General features: G+C 39.7%; 1 long non-coding RNA gene across 1 annotated transcript; it reads left to right on the top strand.

The window, feature by feature from the left end:
• Positions 1-370: 370 nt before the first annotated feature.
• LOC149229125 (uncharacterized) lies at positions 371-6,834 on the top strand. Its single transcript, XR_016247918.1, has 2 exons — positions 371-2,008; positions 6,361-6,834. It is a non-coding gene; the product is annotated as an uncharacterized LOC149229125 (long non-coding RNA).
• The last annotated feature ends 236 nt before the right edge of the window (positions 6,835-7,070 follow it).

Genomic DNA, 7,070 nt, shown 5'->3' with positions numbered 1-7,070 from the left:
GATTTATTTATTAAATAAAATTACATATTTCTATATAAAGTTGAATTGAGAAAAAGTAGTGTTGATGAGGTTTGCAATGGATAAATGGGCTTTATAGATATGGAAAGAAAATCGAAATTAGTCATAGATTAGATCCATGGTGAAATTGACCTTTGTAATTTGACTCTATTCCAAGTTATGAAAAACTAGGGATTTGGAAATATTTTTTTCAAAACTTAATGTCAAAGTTGATGTGCTATCTAAACAAGCTTTAACATTGAATTCAAATACAATCTCTACAAAGCAAGAATACAAATAAATCCAATTCCAATTTATATGACAATTTTTTAAAATATTTTGTAATAATGTATAAACAGATGGCTGGCGTAAGTTTTTATGAAGGCATGGAGGAACTCGTTGATTATTCTTTCTCCTTAGAAGACGTTGCGGCTATTTAGGTCGGAAGGACACCTCAATAGGCCATGGTTGACGTTGCGGCTATTTACGTAGGAAGGACACCTCAATAGGCCATGGTTGACGTTGCGGCTATTTAGGTAGGAAGTACACCGCAACAGGCCATGGTTCGAGTTTCTTCACCAGCTGGAACATGGGTATCAGGTGAAGTTGTGTCGGGCTGTGAACAATTTCCCGGTGTCTTCGGATGTTCCTCTGGTTGCCGCCCCAAATGTGGTTTCTGTGGATCCTAGGGTTTCTTTGGTAGTTTGGGGTGTCATGGCCTCCCAACTGCCCAAAATAGTTTTTCAAGAGGGTTTTCTGTCTCAGACTGTAGGCGATTTTCTAGTAGAAGTGCGGGACTTGGGGTTTTCGGGGGATTTTCCAAATCTTTGTCAAGGCCTTTCTAGAAGTTTTTTGATGGTATTGGGTTTTCACGTCCGAGTTTTTTTGAGTGATCCTTTTTGTTTGGAGGGTACCCCTCTAACTTAGAGTGTGGCTTCTCAGGTACTTCTCAAGTGGATGTGGCGTTGGAGGCATTCATTTAGTCTGTGATGGTTTCGAGTGGGGCCTCCCAAGGTGGCGAGTTCATTCCACCTTCTTCTAGTGGAAACCCTGGTCCCTCCAGGCCTGTTGCTAGTGTAAGAAGGGTTAAAAAAAAATAAATCAACCAAGCCAAGGAAGGGATAAGTTCTTATGGTTATCGAGGAAGACGTTAAGATGGGAGAGGTTTTAGTGTTTTCAAACTCAACTGTTGTCGGAAAAGTTTGAGGTTGTTTCTTTACGGCCGAATTCCTCAGGGCCTAGTTCGACAAGGAATGCAAAGAAGAAGGGGGGGGACTCTGCCCTAATCAAAACCCTCTCAAGGGGATGTTTCGTCTTTTGTTTCAACTCTGTTAAGTCCATGGGAAATTGCTAGCCAAGCCCCGCAATATTGATTCTACTCCGACGTTTCTCAAGCCTTGGACTCCTCTGTTCGACGCCAGGAAGGAGACGTTGGGTAGTGCTCCTCTATGGATTTAGATGCCTGGTTTTCCATCGTATTTTTGGTCTGAGGACGTCTTTCGGCATATCCGGGATAGGCTAGGGTATTTTTTCATTGCTAATAAATCGCATGAGGTGGCAGGGAGAATGACAATTTATGGTATTTTGGTGAATATTGACACCCGAGAGGGTCTCTATCCGGAAATTAAACTATCACATCGAGGCGTTCGCTCATGTGAAAATGCTGGATTATGAAGGGGTCCCCTTCAAATGTCATCGTTGTCATGTTGTTGGTCACGTTCTTGAATATTTCCCTCTCCCATTCAAAGGGAAAAAAACTTCTGGCCTTGGGCTTAGAGCGGGCCTTAACAAGGAGGAAGTGCTCTATTCCGTGGGGAAGGAGGGTTGTCCCACCATTCAAGCGTCTTCGGTTCTCACTGAGGTTTCGAATCTCATGGATAGTGGTCTAGAGAGTAGCCAACAACTAAATGTCAACCCTGATCCTGGACAATGTCAAGAAAGCAACAGCAGTCTGTGAAGCTTGAGCCCGAGATTCCTTCTAGATCACCTCCCTCCTCTGTGGTGACTCCAGGTATTGGCTTTGTTTCGTTGTCTTCTTCATCTCCTATTATTCTTGTTCTATTTCTAATTCCATTGTTGATTCATTGCATGAACCCCTGAAGGCTGTCAATGTTTCTTCAGTGAGCTTTTCTAAAACCATCGAATGCTACATTCCTTTTGCCCCTCCCTCCATCTGTCCATCGATTTCTTATATAACCTCATCTTCATCTTTATCCTCCCTTTTCTCCCTCAGGGTATTTTCTGCGATCCTCTGCTCGTAGGGGAGCTGGGGTTTTAGGGGTCTTGGCCCTTCCATCTCGGTTAAGAATTTGATGCAGGGGAGAGGCCAAAAATATCTCATTTCTCGTGCTCAACAACTTGTTTTTTTGAGATAGTTGTTGGTCTCCAATGAACAATTCCTCCATGATCTGTCTCTCTTTTAATTAAATAATTGCATTGAAAATACCGATTTTATTGCATCCTGTGGATATCATCCTTCTTCAAGAAACCCTGGACCCCTGTGATGTTATTTCTAAAGCTTTGGATCCTCTTTTGCTGGGTTGGACCTTTCTAGCCATGGATACCAAAGGTAGGTTTGGGGGTCTAGCTTTGAGTTAAAGTCTCAAATCTTCTAAACCATTGGCTTCTTTGGGTTCAGAGTCTGTGTTAGGTGCAAAAATATTTTCGTTTTATATGGATATGATTTTGAATATCGTGAATATCTACGGCCCCAACCAAGAGCGGCAAGCTTTTTAGAATGACTTGATGGATCGTTCTTCCATGAAAGTCCCTAATCTAGTGGTTGGAGGTGATATAAATTTCTCCATTGGTGCCTCCGAATTGTGGGGACCGAGATCTCAATTGGACTCTCTGTCTAATTTTTTCCTGCACAATATTGTGGATGGTCACTTGTGTGATGTTGCTTTAGTTAAAATTAACCCCACTTGGAGGAATACAAGAACATGAGAGGCCAGGATAGCCTATAGGCTAGACTGATTTCTGATGGTTGAGCGTCTTACTCATCATATTCCTCTTTTTTGGAAATGGATCGGGTTTGGCAGAGTTTCCGACCATTCTCTGAGCTTTCTAGAACTCAAGGGGATCAAAGAAAGCCTAGAAGTCTGTTTAAGTTTAACTCTTCTTGGTTGAAATAGGAAGCCTTTCATAAATTGGTTGTGGAGAATTGGTCTCATTTTGACCGTGTCACTGATGGCTACGTGGCTCAGAAATTTGTTCACAACCTTTCGGTCCTTAAAAGAGAAACAATCAAATGGGCTTCTATAAAAAGGGTAAGGGAGGAGCAGGAGCTCAAATCCATTTAATGGGAGATTGAGCAATTGGATATTTTAGAAGGAGATGGTTGTATTGATGACTTCTCTAAAAAAAAGTGTGATTCAACTAGAGTTGACTAGGAAGAAAATTATTGAACAAAGTGAAGCCTCGTGGTGGTTAAAAAGTCATGTATTGTGGCTTCACAATGGTGATGAAAATACTATTTTTTTTCAAAAATATGCTAAAGGTCGCAAGGTCCAAGCACTATTTGGGAAATGGAGAACGGGGAAGGGGGTCGGGTTTCCTCCTTTTGATATCTAGTAGAGCTGGGAGTCCAACATTTTAGAAGTCTCTTTGAAGCCCCTCTTGGAGTCCCTATTGTGGAGATATTGAACATTGCGAGGGTGTTTCCAAATTTTCTTGATCAGGATGACAGGGAAAATATTATGGCCTCCCATTTTCGATAAAGAGTTGCTCAAATCCCTCTACACTTTTCAAAGAGATAAGAGCCCTGGGCCCGACAGTTGACTATCGAATTCTCTGTCGATCTATATGATATTTTTGGCCAATATCTCTGAAGAGTGGTTGAGGAATCCCAGATTAATGGAAATATTCATGATCCTCTCAATGCAACTTTTATTGCCCTCATCCCCAAATTTGACGCTCCCTCTTCTTTTGATGTCTTCAGGCCAATCTCATTGTTTAATGTATTCTATAAAATGATTGCCAAATCGATTAAACTGGTCCTTTCAAGGAATATATCTAAAGAACAAATTGTTGTTCTTGAGGGGAGGCAAATTCATGAAGCAATTGGTGTTGCCCAGGAGTGCCTTCACAGTCTGAAAGTTTGTAAGCTCAAAGGAATGGCCATTAAAATCGATCTTTCAAAATCCTATGATAGAGTAAACTGGTCTTACATTCAACTGATTCTAACTCAGATTGGTTTTGATGTTCCTTACATAAACTAGATTATGAGTTGTATCTCTTCGATATCCTTTGTTGTCCTCATAAATGGTGCGACCTTTCCTTTATTTCATGGACAAAGAGGCCTCAAGAAGGGATTTCCTTTGTCTCCATTACTTTTTATGCTTGTGGTTGAAGGGCTCAATAGGTTTCTCGCAGATGCCAAACAAAGAGGTGCCCGTAAAGGTCTCACGGGTGTTGATTTATGCTACATCATTCATTTACTATTTGTTGATGACGTTCTTTTGTTTTGTGATGGATCGAGACAAGACTTGGAATATATTACGAAGGCCCTTTATCTTTTTGAATCAACAACTGGTATGCTAGTCAATTTTTCCAAATTTGTTGTTCATCTTAATGGTATTTTGGAGGATGAAGTGGGAGTTGCTAGTCAAATTCTACAAATCCAGTTTTATCCTCTGGAAATTGGTCTCAAACATCATGGCTTTCATTTCAAACCAAATGAATATAGAAAGGCAGACTAGCATTGGCTTCTTTCCAAACTTTCAAAGAAACTTAATTCCTGGAGTTTTTGATGGCTTTCTTAGGTAGGCAGGTTAATTCTAATAAAATCGGTGTTGGAAGTAACCCCAGTTTTCTGGTCTTCTCTATTTTGGATCCCTAAATCTACTCTCTCTGGGATTCAAAAAATTTGCGGCATGTATTTATGGGATGGTCACTAAGAAGATCGTGCTTTTGCATGGGTTAAAATCGCTCTTCCTAAAGCATGGGGTGGTCGGGGTCTTGAAAATATTCATTTCTTTGCTAGATCTCTAGCTGGCAAGGTGGGCTAGAGACTGATCTCTTCAGCCAATTTGTGGACCGAGGTGGTCACTATGAAGTACATCAATCCGTGGTCTCTAATGGATTGGATTCGATCCCTTGACTAGAGGAGACCTCAAATTACTATTATTTGGAAGGCAGCGTTGCATTCTTTTCCTGTTATTGAAAAGACTTTTCCTCAGAAAGTGGGCGACGAATCTCAAGTTCATATTGGTATTGACCCTTGGGTAGGTTGTGATCAAAGTTTCTTGTTACACCCTGAGTTAACTGCATCTCTTCAGGCTCAAGGTCATTCTAGTTTGTCTCATGTGCAAGATGAAGCTAGATCTTCGATATGGGGTTAGGGTTGGATGATAGTGCATCTTCTTGATGAATGGTTGGGTTTATAGAACAAATACACGACTTCTTAGAATGTTTCCCATGTTCGTATCAGGGATAGGGAGGACATGCTAGGTTGGGATCGTGCTAAGTCAGGAATCTACACTCCCAAATCTGGTTATGTGCTTTTAATTGATGATAAGATGTCTGGTAATTTGACATGGCGGTGGAAAAATCTATAGAAGGTAAAGAGCCTGAAAAAATGTTGTCTATTCCAATTGTGTTTGCTGGAAAATTGAGTGCCTACAGGGGGTAATTTAGTTAAGCGTGGTATTATAGGGTCGTCCTGGTGCCCTCTCTGCAAGTAGAATGTTGATTCAACCAAACATCGTTTCCTATTCTGCTCCTTTGCCTCAGTTGTTTGGTTCTCTGTTTATTGATTTGCTGGGGGTAAATTATCAGTGGCATGGGGATTCATATGAGGAAGCATGGGGCCTTCTGGTGGAATTCTGTCTCTCTAAAGAAAGTCACAGATTTTCCCCTTATCATTTCCTGGGGCATCTAGTTGGCCCACAATGCCGATGTTTTCTTTTACAAAACCTCAATTCTGGACATTCTTGTTGCTAAGGTTGTAGCATCTTTTTCTCTTATTGTCGACCCTATTTATCCTTTCCGTAGGCGTGATGTTTTTGAAGAGACTATTGATCCCTCAGTTCCGTGGGCCTTCTTCGATGGAGCAACAACTAGGGAGGGCGTGTGTGGGGCTAGTATCGCCTTGTATCTTTCAAACAACCATTCCTTTCTGATGAAAGTGGGGCTGGGGCATGGAACGAACAATTTTGCTGAAATTATGAGCCTTAAGATTTTCCTCCTTTTTGCAATTGAAAAAGAGATTTGTCGCATTCAAATTTTCGGGGATTCACAGTTGATTCTTAATTAGTTCAATGATGTTTCTAGATGTCATGTTCATACTCTGGGTCCTATTTTGAAGGAGATCTTTATGCTGAAACAATAATTTGATTATATATTTGTTTCTCACATTTACAGGGAAAGAAATGAAGGCATTACTCAGAATGTGGGAACTTGGAAGATAGAAGAGTGGAGAACCAACACTACAGTTAATATCACAGGCCATTTATGGAGGATAATCTGATGGTTTTAATTTTAATTTTTTTTTCTCAGTTTCTGCTCATGTTTTTCAATGGTTTTTAATTCTGAATAGTATATTTATCTATCTACATGTATAGTTAATCGTGGGATGTTAAAATGCTCACTTTCTATGAACTGATTATCATGGGAGACAATTCTCAGACAGTTACAGTTGCTTTCTGAGGCTATGTGTGGCAGTTTTTTAATTTGTTTTTTGATATTTTGCTGCCAGTTTGATGACAAGTTTATGTTTATGCAACCTGATAAAGGCCTTTTTTAGTGTGCTTAAAACACACACAAAATGTAATTTTCATATCTTTAATGAAAGTTACGCTTTTTTCTTCGAAATAAAATATATAATTTTTTCTTTTATATTTTATTACTCGATAAGAGTATCTTTTAAATCCTTCTATACACATTACAATTTATATATTCATTTCTTTATATATCAAAAAATCTATCTTTAAATGCAATGAGATCCCTACAGATACAAAAGACTCTAATAATGGCATTGTTTCATTAAAAGGTCATCTTGATTGTCTAATATGGTGACAAGATTTCATTGGTGCAAGGCTTTTAATACTTCATATGGTGACAAGATTACTTTG

Source organism: Pinus tabuliformis, chromosome J, assembly GCF_031772625.1.
Source record: "Pinus tabuliformis cultivar Carrire ecotype Pingquan chromosome J, CPIR1, whole genome shotgun sequence".
NCBI classification, from domain to species: Eukaryota; Viridiplantae; Streptophyta; class Pinopsida; order Pinales; family Pinaceae; genus Pinus; species Pinus tabuliformis.
This window is presented reverse-complemented; position numbering and strand designations above follow the sequence as displayed.